Source organism: Orycteropus afer, unplaced genomic scaffold, assembly GCF_000298275.1.
Source record: "Orycteropus afer afer isolate SDZICR_OR568_19922 unplaced genomic scaffold, OryAfe1.0 scaffold00107, whole genome shotgun sequence".
NCBI lineage: Eukaryota > Metazoa > Chordata > Mammalia > Tubulidentata > Orycteropodidae > Orycteropus > Orycteropus afer.
The window spans coordinates 6001282-6014736 of NW_006921694.1; positions in this window are offsets into that span (position 1 = coordinate 6001282).

Genomic DNA, 13455 nt, shown 5'->3' on the forward strand with positions numbered 1-13455 from the left:
TAGAATCCCATTCTGGTTAGTAAAATTTTCATTTCAATGTGAAAATTCTATATAACTCAACAACAAAAAGACAATGCAATTTGAAAATGAGTAAAGTATCTGAAGTAGGTGTTCCTCCAAAGACGAAACACAAATAACAAGGAGCACGTGAAAAGATGCTCTATATCTTTAGTGAAATGCAATCCAAAGCATGATGAGATCATTCTTTACACCCACCAGGATGGCTATTATCAAAAGTTCATAGTATAATGTGTTGGTGAGAATGTGAAGAAATGAGATCCCATGTGCATTGCTGGTGGGGATGTAAAATGGCAGCATGGCTGTGGAAAACAGTTTGGCAGTTCTTCAATACGTTAAACATAGAATTACCATATGACATGAACTTCACGCCTACAGGTATACCCAGAGGAATTGATAGCAAATACTCAAACTTGTACAGAAATTCAAAATAACAAAAATGTCTGTCACCTAATGAATGGATAAACTGCTTGGAAGGAAAGTTGAGCAATCTATTGCTGTAATGATACCAACCCAAGGAAGGGTCACTCACTATGGTCTCATCCAACTCGGCAGCAGTGAGTTGGTTTGGTTTTAGTATCCATACCAGGAAATACTACTCAACTCTAGAAAGAAATTAAGTGGTGATATATGCTACAACATGGATGAACCTTTAAAATATTATGTTAATTGAAAGAAACAAGATGCAAAAGGTCATATAACATATGGTTCTATTTATATGAAATGAGCAGAATAGGCAAATCCACAGAGACAGGAAGCAGGAGCTGGAGTGGGGGATGGGGTGAGAAGTGAGGTCATGCCTGGTGAAGTCCCACAGCATGTGGGGGAGAGAGCTTGGGGCCACAGAAGGCACTGAAAGGAGGAGGCACTGGGATGTGGGAGAAGATGCAGAATGGGGGGTGAGTGAAAGAAAAGGCTAACAGCACATTTTGCCTACACCCTACAAAGAGGCAGGAAACTCTTATGTTTTCCAGAATTATTAAAGGTGATTACACGTAGTTTAATGTTGGTGATGGGCTGTAAGACAAAGAGAATGAGAAAGATGCCAACTCCACTCACCTATATTTAAATATCTGTGTTATGTCCCAGAACAGGAAGATAACTGAAAAATAAACTCAAGCAGTAAAAAGGAATCTGATCAAGAGGTGAGGCAACTGGAGAACTAGGAAATTTGCCACTTGGATCTCATGGAGTGAGATGTGAGGCAATCTAGTCAGAAGAGTAGCCCATGAAGAGAAAAGGATTTCCCAAAGCTGGTAGAACACAGGGCTGGTGGATTCTGGAGGGGCCATGTCTACTACATTCCCACATGGCAGGAGAAGGCAGAAGGAGCTTCTGATGGGGCACCTGTCAGTGGCTGTGGACTGGACACTTAGCCCACACCCTGAGAGCAGAGGGCTGCTGGTAGCCGAGCCTTCAATAGACCACAGGCCCACAATGAGGGGCACCACTGTTACCATCCTAACAAAGTGCCATGATGTGGCAGAGAACCAGATCCCCAGGGGGTATCCAGTAGCCAAAAAACAATTATAATAATTACAATATGACACAGCAATTCCACCCCTAAGAACTGAAAACAGGAACTCAAACAGATTTACCATTGTTCATTTCACACCAATGATCTTTGCCACATTATTCACAATGGCCAAAAAGCAGGAACAACCTGAGCATCCATCAACAGATGAATGGATAAACAAAGTGTGGTCTATACATACAGTGGAATATTATTCAGTCATAAAGAAAAATGAAGTTCTGATACATGTTATAACATGGATCAACCTTGGAAGCATTATGCTGAGTGAAATAACTCAGACACAAAAGGACAATTACTCTATGATCCTACTTATATGAAATATCTAAAACAGACAAATGTGTTGAGACCAAAGGTCATTAATAGTTACCAGGGACAGATGGAGAGAAAATGTTTAAGAGGTACTGAGTTTCTGTCAAAAATGATGAAAAAATTTGGAAACAGAAATTAGACTTTCAGTAAGATGGCAGAATAGGCAGACAATCTCCAAAGACCCTCTTCAACAAAGAAAAGAGAAAACAATTAACAGAGCTACAGAAGATAATCCTGGAGCCATGAGCTTTGAAAAGAACTACACAGAAGTAGACTAGGCACCAACTAGTGGAAAAACCTGAACAAAAACAGTGAGTATGGAGACGGTCGGAGCAGTGGACTGTCAGCTACTCTGACAGGACCAATAGCCTGAATACTTCCAAGTGGTGTTGGGACCTGAGAATTGACCTAAAGATCAGCCCTGGTCACCAAGGGCCACAGGGACAACTGTGCTGGTGGCCTATGACTAGGAAGGGAAACACCAAGGAAGGAGACAACCTGAGCGGTGGACTTTTGGCTGTCTGGACGGTGCAGCCATTTTGATTGTTTACATGTGGTGGCCATTTTGGATATTTAAAGTGACCAAGGGTATAGCCATTTTGATTGTTTACAACCAGTGGCCATTTTGGATATTTAAAGTGATCAAAGGCACAGACATATTGAATGTTTACAAGCAGCAGCCATTTTGGATTTTAAAGTGACAGCATTTTCATTCAGATTCCAAGAACCTAAGAATAGGCTCCATTTGCCAAGGACAGCAGGGACATACAGGAGGCAGACAATGGAAAAGGAGATAGGTAGTGAGTGTATAGGTGCTGCCAACTAGCAAATAGAGTAGCACAGAACAGTATCCTACTTATGTAGATAACATACAAGCAAAACAAAATGAAAATTGTGGGCAAGTCACTCCAACATACAATCACCAATTAAATATAAACACAAAAACGTCACAATGCCACAGAGAAAACAGAGCATCACTTCAACACAAAGAAGCAAGATAAAGCAGAAGAAACAAGGGACCAGGATACAGACCCAAAACACATGCCTGAGGAAAACACAGCATTGGAACTCCCTGATAAGGAATTCAAAAGAATTATATTTAGGTACCTTCAATGAATTGAGACACAGATCAAGGAAAACACTGACAATATGGAGGAAAACACAGAGAAAACCCTAGAACAATTTTGAAAGACAAGAACAAAATGACAAAATAAATGAAAAATTAGAAATGATACAAAATCTACAGACAGAAATCCAGAAGATTAATACTAAATTTTCAGAAATAGATAACACATTGAATGGGCAAAGGAGTAGAATTGAATCAATGGAAGACAGAATTAGTGAGGTTTAAAGCAAATACCTCCATACTTTTTTGGAATGGGAACAATCAGAAAAAAAGATCAAACAAAATGAAGAAAGCCTAAGGTTCATGTAGGATACCATCAAAAGAAATAACCTGTGTGTAATTGGAATTCCAGAACAGAAAGAGACAAACAAAACCACAGAAAAAAAATGTCGAAGATTTGTTGGAACAGAATTTCCCTGGTATGATGAAAGATGAGAATATATCCATTCAAGAAGTCCAACAAACCCCAAACAGCATAAACCCCAAAATAAAATCACTAAGACATACCATCATCAAACTCACCAAAACCAAAGACAAAGAAAGAATCCTGAAAGCAGCATTGGAAAAACGAAAAGTTACTTCAAGAGGCAACCAACAAGAGTAAGCTCAGATTTCTCAGCAGAAACCACGCAGGTAAGAAGACAATGATATGGTATATATAAAACCCTGAAAGAGAATAATTTCTACCAAGAATTATACACCCGGCAAAATTGTCCCTCAAATATGATGATGGAATTAGGACATTTCTAGATAAGCAGAAATTAAGGGAATTTGTTAAAACCAGACCAACCTTACAAGAGATGCTAACGGGAGTCCTTTGGACAGAGAACCAACAATAGCAAACAAAAACTGACCATTAACATACATAATAGCATAACCCAGAAACCAACCCAGTTATAGAAGTATCCAAAGTAAATAAGCCTATAAGATTGTAAACAGAGAATAAGAGCCATCAATTGACAAATGAAGCCAACTACAAACCAGAAAGAGGGAAAAACTGTATAGTTACAGAACTTCTAGATGGTAGGGAAGTCAAGACAACTACAAGATAGAATGGACTCTTCTAAACTTGGGAAGAAATTATAAATCACAGAGTAACCTCAAAGAAAAATGATAAACCTTCACATCAAAATGAAAAAACAAAGATGACCAGTACAAATATTTAGCAAATACTAAAACAGTAGGGGAGCTCTGGTAGCTTAGTGGCTACAGCACTTGACTGCTAACCAGAAGGCTGGTGGTTCAAATCCACCAGCCACTCCTCAGAAGGAAGATGGAGCAACCTACTTCCGTAGTGACACTGCCTCAGAAACCCAAGGAGGGGTCGCTATGAGTCGGGCCCGACTCGACGGCAAACAACAACAACAACAAAACAGTAGCAATGAAGGAAGTGATAACACAATTTATGAACAAAATGAGCTCAGTGCAGAAAATTATATGGAACAAATGAATCAACATCACGAAAAAGCACATAACAAAATGACAGCAAAAAATTCATACTTTTCAATAATTATGTATCTGACAAGGGACTTATCTCTAAAATTTATAGAAAACTCCAACACCTCAACAACAAAAAGATTAACAATCCCATTAAACAATGGGCAGAAGACATGAATGGACACTTCACCAAAAAGGATACTCAGGCAGCCAGCAAATACATGAAGAAACGCTCTTGATCATTAGCCATCAGAGAGATGCAAATCAAAACAACAATGAGATACCATCTCACCTCACCACTAATGGCAAAGTTCCACAAGACAGAAAATGGCAGATACTTGCAAGGATGTGGAGAGATTGGGACTTTCATACACTGCTGGTGGGACTGTAAAATGACACAACCACTGTGGAAAACAGTATGGCAATTCCTTAAAAAGCTGGAATTAGAAATACCATTTGACCCAGCAATCCCATTACTGGGTATATAGCCTAAAGAAGTGAGAACCAGGACAAGAACAGGTATATGCACACCCATGTTCATTGCAGCACTATTTACAAAACAAAAAAGATGGAAACAACCTATGTGCCCATCAACAGAAGAATGGATAACCAAACTGTGGTACAAAGACATGATGGAATACAATGCAATCCTAAAGAATAATGTAGAATCTGCAAAACACTGCATAACGTGGATGAACTTGGAGGACATTATGCTGAATGAAATAAGTCAATCACAGAAGGACAAATATAGTATTAGTTTGTTGTTGTAGAGGGTCAAGGAAAGGTTTATATGTGGAAGGGAACTTTCTTTGTTGGTTACCAGGGGTGGGAGGAGAGGGGAGGGAACATTGCTACTGTTTTAGTATTTGCTAAATGTTTGTACTGGTCATCTTTTTTTTATTTTGATGTGAAGGTTTATCAAAAAAAATGCATTGACCCATGTCACTTTAGTTTTACATATTTCACTGTACATAAATTATATTTCAATAAAATGCATTTAAAAAATGATTTAAAAAAATTGAAAACAGATGGTTGTGGTTGTACAACATGATGAGTATATTAATGTCACTGAATTGTACATGTAAAAATAGTTGAAATGGCAAGCGTTTTGTTATATGTATTATGTGACAATATAAAAAAATTTTAAAGAAAAGCAGAGATAGTGGCTGTGACCATGAAGGCTATAACCCCTATTCTCCTCTCCTTAAATCATGTAAGCCCCAGGATTCCTGAATGGGAGTGTGGGATTGAGGAAAGAGCCCTAAGAAGGCCTGATATTAGGGGTCAGCTGGGTAGGGGGGTAGGGGGACAAAGTGAGAGCAGGAAGCTGGGCTTTACTCAGCTCTAACAGAAGGGGCACATAGAAGAAAAGTGGAGGAAGGGAGGACCTAAGGGGTAGCACCAAAGGGGCCTGGACTCAATGGGGGAAAGCGGGCCACAGAGAGAGCCAGGGCCACCTCCAGACCCTGCACTCCCAACTCCAGAAGTGTTTCCAGTTATAAAGTCCATCCATCCTCCAGGCATCAAAGGCAGACACAGGCAGCCCCAAACCCAGGTGCAAAAGGGGGGGAGCCTGCAAAGCACATCTCACTCACTGCCACTGAGTTGGATCCGACTCATAGAGAGCCCTCCTTGGGTTTCCAAGGCGGTATCACTACAGCAGTAGATTGCCCAACCTTCCTTCCAAGAAGTGGCTGGTTGATTTGAACCACCAGCCTTCTGGTTAGCAGTCAAATGCCTTAGGTACTACGCCACCAGAGCTCCTGCAAAGCACGTAGACTGTTCTTAATAAAAACTCACACCTGTTGTTCCTGTGAGAAGAAATAGAATAAAAGTTAAGAAAATGTTAAAGACATCAATGTTGTTATGTGCCGTCGAGTTGGACCCGACTCATAGCGACCCCTCCTTGGGTTTCCAAGGCAGTATCACTACGAAAGTAGATTGCCCCATCTTCCTTCCGAGGAGTGGTTGGTGGGTTTGAACTGCCAGCCTTCTTCTGATTAACAGTCAACTGTTTTAGGCACTATACTACCAGAGCTTCCCTTTTGAGATATAGAAGAGATTATAGAAGCAAACAAGCAGAGATGAGTGAAGACTGATGCCAAGCCAAAGGGAGATCTCCAAGGAACCAGGAAACAAGCTGAAGAAACCAAACCTTCCCACAGAACTGACAGAGAAAGACTTCCCCTGGAGTCAGTGCCCTGAATTCAAATTTCCAACTACCTAAACTATAAGAAAATAAATTTATGTTCGTTGAAGCCATCCTGTCCCTGGAGAAGGAGACCATGCTCCTTAGAAGTGAGGATGGAGAGCTTTCATCTCATGTGCTTTGGACATGGTATCAGTAGGGATCAGTCCCTGGAAAAGGATATCATGCTCAGTAAAGTAGAGGGTTAGAGAACAAGAGGAAGACTTTCACAGAAATAGATTGACACAGTGGCTGCAACAATGAGCTCAAATACAGCAACAATTGTGAGGATCGCACAGGACTGGGCAGTGTTTCATTCTGTTGTACATAGGGTCACTATGAGTTGGAGCCCACACAATAGCACCTAACAACAACAAAGGCATCTACTTACAGCATTTCTGTTAAGGCCGCACTAGATAACTAAGACAAAGAGTATATTATGTAAATGGGAAACAGTAAAATTGAAATAAAACAAACATTTTTTATTTTACTTCCCAACTGATACCAACTCAGTCTAATTTCAGTTGCCTGAGCAAATTGGATTTAGATTATTCAGCTCCTATTGTTTGGATTGAGAGCTTTGGTGGCATAGTGCTTAAGGCAGTTGACTGCTAACCAGAAGGCTGGCAGTTCAAACTCACCAGCTACTCCTCCGAAGGAAGATTGGGCCATCTACTTCTGTAGAGATACCGCCTTGGAAACCCAAGGAGGGGTCACTATGTGACAAATTGACTCGATGGTGGTGAGTTGGGGATTTTTATGGGTTTGGTTTTTTTTTTTATTGTTTGGATTGGTTCTTAAACGTGAAATATGCCTGTGCTTAAAGTAGGCTTGTCCTTCACTCTAGAAATTCCAAAAATAGCCCCTGAGCTGAGAGCTCCAGACAGGTGGGTGGCTGAGTCCAGGTCCCAACGTTGCCCTGGAGGGGGAGCCCTCAGAAGTTACAGCTTCAGTCCAGATACACTGAAAAATGGTTCATTTCAATCCATTATCCAAGCTGTGCTCTAGCCCAACAGGGGGCCTGATGGTGCAGTGGTTAAAGGGTCAGTTACTAACCAAGAGATCGGTGGTTCTACCAGCCACTCCAAATAAGAAAGATACAGCAATCTGTTTCTGTACAGCTTGGAAAACCTATGGGGCAGTTCTATTCTGTTCTTTAGTCTCAATATGAGTTAGAGTTGACTCAACAGCAATAGGTTTGGATTTTTGGTGGGCTCTAGCACACAAATCCCCCTTTATGAAGTTTTACTTGCTAAGTAATACTATATTTGTAGACTATTAAACACACACACACAAAAAAAAAAGTAGAAAATCACTGTCAAAACGTATGTGTCCACAAAAGAAGGGTTGTCAAAATCAATGTGAACATGTTTGCCATGTTTTGTTTTGCTTATTTTTCCTTGACAGTTGTTCATTGTTGTTGTTGTTGTTGTTATGTGCCGTCGAGTCGGCCCCGACTCATAGCGACCCCTCCTTGGGTTTCCGAGGCAGTATCACTACAGAAGTAGGATTGCCCAACCTTCCTTCCAAGGAGTGGCTAGTGGGTTTGAACCGCCAGCCGTCTGGTTAGCAGGCAAGTGTCTTAGCCACTATGCTACCAGAGCTCCTTTAAGTGTTTATTTTAAAGCATCCATTAGAATAAATAGTAACAGGCATCTGCTCTCTAAGATAAATTTATTAATGGAAAATTTTAAATGAAAAAATCAGATTTTTATTTTATTTTAAATTTTTTTTTTGTAATTTGGGTGAAAGTTTACAGAGCAAATTGGTTTTCCGTTCAACAGTTCATACATACTTTGATTTGTGACACTGACTGCAATCCCTACAATGTAACAGCACTCTTCCCACTTCCTCCCTGTGTATCCCATTTCCATTCATCCTTCTTTCCTATACATTCCCGCCTTTGGAGCTTTATCCCTAGGCAAATGCTGTCCCTTTGGTCTCATATGCATGGTTGTTCTAAGAAGTTCATACTTCCTTAGTTATTGTTCACCTTATAGGCCTCTCATTTGGCTGAAAGTTGAGCCACAGGTGTGAGGTCAGTTCCAAGACCGAAGGATATTTAAGAGCCCTAGTCTGGAAGTATCCACCAGTCTTCATCAGACCATCAAAGGCTGCCATCTTTTTTATGATTTTGAGTTTTGTTCCATATTTTCCTCCCAGTCTATCTGGGACCTCCTATTGTGATCGCTATCAGAATGGTCAGCAGTGGTGGCCGGGCACCATATAGTTCTGGTCTAAGGGTTGTGGAGGCTGGGATTCACGTGGTCCATTAGTCCTTTGCACTAATTGTTTCCTGTATCTTTTATTTTCTTCATTCTTTGCTCCGGATGGGGAGAGACTAATAGTTGCACCTTAGATGGTTGCTCACAAGCTTTTAAAACCCCAGTCAGTACTCACCATAGTAGAATGTAGAACATTGTCTTTGTGGACTATGTTATGCCAATTGACCTTGATGTCCCCTGAGCCTATGATCCTGAGCCCCCAAAAATCTGATTTTTAATGAGTTATCTTCACAACAATTCCACCCTACTCCAGTCCCTCTCCCACCAGAATTCTGAAGATCAGAATTTGAGAACTAACCTCTCAAAAGTCTCTTCTAGTGCTATGACTTTCTGTGAGTTCCTGGAGGATGAGTACTGTGCCGTATTCTCCACACCCCTTGCTCCATTCCTCAATAAAACAGTTGTTGAATTGGAAAGGCCAACCAGCTTCACGTCCAACAGCTAGCAGCCTCAAGTTGTCTCTTTTTTAAAAAAAGAGACTCTTTTTGTAAAATCTTTTTTAAAAAAAAGAGACTCTTTTTGTAAAATCCACTAGGCGGCAGCAATCCTCTAAAAATAGCCCTATTCTAAAACAAGCTGCTTTTTTTTTTTTTTTTTTTTTTTCCCCAGCAAAAAGGCTATTGCTAGCGTTCACCTTCTCTTGGAGCACTTCTAGCCCAAACACAAAACCCACTACTGATGAGTCAATTTCAATGCATAGCCACCCTACAGGATAGAGTAGAACTGCCTCATAGGGTTTTCAAGGCTGTAAATCTTTATAGAAACAGGCTGCAACATCTTTCTCCCGTGAGTGGCTGGTGAGTTTGAATTGCTGACGTTTTGGCTCACTGCAGCTGAGCACTTTAACCACTGTGCTCTTTACCTCTAGCCTATATGGTGCTAAGGAGCTCTGGTAGCGTAGTGCCTAAAGCACTTGACTGCTAACCAGAAGGCTGTCGGTTCAAACCCACCAGCCACTCCTTAGAAGGAAAATGCGGCAATCTACTTCCATAGTGATACTGCCTCGGAAACCCAAGGAGGGGTCACTATGAGTCAGGTCCGACCGACGGCACATAACAACAAATATGGTGCTAAAGAGCTCTGGTGGTATTGTAGTAGCTAAGGCATTTGACTGTTAACCAGAGGCTGGCAGTTCAAACCCACCAGCCACTCCTCAGAAGGAAGATTGAGCAATCTACTTCCATAGAGATACCACCTTGGAAACCCAAGGAGGGGTCACTATGAGTCAAATCAACTCGATGGCAGTGAGTTTGGTTGTTGGCTTTTATATGGTACTTATTGAGCAGAAAACAAGTTGTATTGAAATCCAGTGCATGGTCGTTTGGCCTGTTGCCTTTAGGAAGTGCACAGACCAAGCCATCTTAAACAGAAGCCTGGTCTACCTGAGGCTTGGGAAGGCACACATTGGGATCCATTTTATTTCCCAATCCACACCTGGCCTTACTTACACCCAAACAAAAACTTTTTGTTTCAATTGAAAAATACTGTGGCAGATGCTTTTGGTGGCCTGCCCATATCTCTTACCACTTCATTACTCACTGACTTCAAACAGCCAGCACCTGCAATTCTTCCTCTGCAGGCTTTCTCTGGTGAGGTAGCCAATTGTTCTACTCATGAAACAGGCTGAATGTGTGAGAAATTAAGAGCCCCAGGAACAACCTTTAGTCAGTGACTGAAGGGAGTTGGCATATGGCATATGAAATTCTCAGCTCCCTCACCTTGCTGGCAAACATTCTACTTTGTTCCCAGCATGACTAAGCGTTTGATTAGCAGCCAAATGTTTTAAACACTGTGCCACCAGGGATCCTACCTCAAAATATCTGTTAAGTAGAGAAATGATTGGAAGTCAGCAACCTGTCTCTGATTCACAACTCTCCTCCCCCAGTCCTCTACTAAGGCAACAAGGCAGCTTCCTACTATTAACTATCTCTGCACACAATGATGAAGAAAGCACACTTGGTTTTTTAAGTTAAATTCTTCTGCATTCTCAGGAGTGTGCCAGAAATATGCTCTCAAAACAGCTTGCTTATTCCTAATACATATTTCCATTTTAGCAAGAGCAGCTGTCACTTCTACTGGAGGTCTGCTGGCTTTTTGAAGACTGCTTGGTCTCACCCCCTGCCATTTGCCCAAAGGGAAAATTTAATTCACACATAGAATACCCTGAACAACAATTGATCTAATGAATAGATGAGAAGTTGGGGGAAGGTGCGCAGGGAGACTAAACTAATAGGAGTGGAACACCTGCATCAGAAATAATAAAAATACTGACAAAAACAGATCTAAAGTGGTTGAGAACAAGTGCGGACCAGGCTCCTCCAAGGCCGTTATAGCTGCTTGCCCCTACAGGTCCTGCTCCAGAATGACTGGCCCGGAAAGCCAGCTGTGTGCTGCCCTCTGCTGGCTGATCTGACGCCCCAAATGCCATCGAATTACAGTTTTTGTAGGTTTCAGAAGAGGAGGTTATGCACATTCACAAAAAATTTCAGGAATTTGGGTCCACCGGCCAGAGTTAATTTACAAGTTGTTTTCTAAGACACATTATTAACATGTCTATCACCTGTGCCTAAGGAAACAGCAGGGAAGAATGTTTTCTTTCCATTCAGTCTTAAGGAACTGAGTACTCATCTCTCTCCAACCAGAGTCTGGGTGGGGAAATAGTTGAGGGTAATCTAGTTTACTTATCTATTTCCATCCAGGTCTTATCTAATAATCTGCCTTAACCAGGGTAAGGGAAATAGTTTTTACTTTAGGTTTCAGTTGCAGAAACCGGCACTTGAAATTCAGGGGACAAGAAAGCATGAAACACAGCCATGGCGGGAAAGCCTGAAGGTATAAAGGGGAGAAAGGAAGCAGTGAATCCAAGAGCAAGAATAAACACCCCTATGCTCATGCCACTCCTCGGAAGGAAGGTTGGGCAATCCTACTTCCGTAGTGATACTGCCTCGGAAACCCAAGGAGGGGTCGCTATGAGTCAGGGCTGACTCGACGGCACATAACAACAACAACAACATGTCATTCAGAGCTATTTTGGAAGGAGAATGGAAGGATGGGCAGGAAAAAAAAAAACTATTTTTATAAAGGTTTCATATTTAATTTGGTCATGAATTCATAAATACATGTGTATTTTATACCTAAAATAAATAAATAGCCAATGTACTGATAATTATGTGTACAAATTATTGAACAGGAATCTGTTTTTCTGCATATACTTTTGCCAGAAACACAATAAAACATTTTTTAGAAAAAGGCTTCCCTGACAGGTGTTCATGAACACCTCTCAGGTGACAGAGCACTCACTGTCACATGAGCTGCCTCCTGACGGGGGCTCTATTCATTGATCATCCTAATTATGAACAATAATAGTAGATATCGTTTATTAAACATTGACAAAGGAAGGTTGGGCAATCCTACTTCCATAGTGATACTGCCTCGGAAACCCAAGGAGGGGTCACTATGAGTCGGGGCGACTCGACGGCACATAACAACAACAACAACATGTACCACATGAGCTAGCCTAGCCTCCTGACGGGGGCTCTATTCATTGATCATCCTAATTATGAACAATAATAGTAGATATCGTTTATTAACATTGACTATGTGCCAGGTAGTATTAAAGGTGCTTTACTTGTGTTAACTAATTGAATCATCACAAGAACCTTGTGAAGTAGCTGCTGTCATTATCATTCCCACCATTCAGGCCAGGAAGCTGAAGCACAAAGAAGTTAATCACTTACCAAAGATCACAGAGTTAACAGATTTCAAAGGAAGTCCCACTCCACAGACCATGCTGTATTGCCTTTTTTTTATCTGGTGCAGAAATCTCCTAATATATAGTGTAGTCTTTTTAGGTTCCAATCCTTGTAAGACTGTGCAAAAGCCAAGGACTTTTTTTTTTTTTTTTTTTTTGCATATAATTTCAGGGAGTCAATCCACCCCAGCCCATAAACCCCAGATTAAGAACCAGTACTAATACAACACAGAAAATGTTACTTTCATGTCTACTCAAAAGTGCTTTCAGAATCTTCCAATATCTAGTGGGCTGAATTGTCCCAGTTCCAGTGTTCAACTTCACAAGTAATCAAAGAAAGACAAGTTCAAACAATAATGAGCTTGAGGTACTATTTAATACCTTTGAAACTAGCAACAATAAAGAACTCTGAAATCATGTGCTGGGGAGGTTGGACTCATTTGTGGCTGATGACATCATCACTGTGTATAGTACTACCCTTAGAAAGAAATTTGAAAACACACAGCAGAGAGTGATGAAAATGTCCACAGGCTTTTGATCTCATAATCCAACTCCTGAAATTTATTCTAAGAAAATAATTTAGATGGAAATAAAAGTCTTATGTAGAAAGATAGTTACAGCAAAATTTTCTATAAGAGTAAACAGAAAAGGGGAGGAAATGTCTAGCAATTGGGATATCATAAGTAAATTTACTCTATTTATTTTAATGGACTAACGCTGGCGGTTCAAACCCACCAGCCACTCCTCGGAAGGAAGGTTGGGCAATCCTACTTCCGTAGTGATACCGCCTCGGAAACCCAAGGAGGG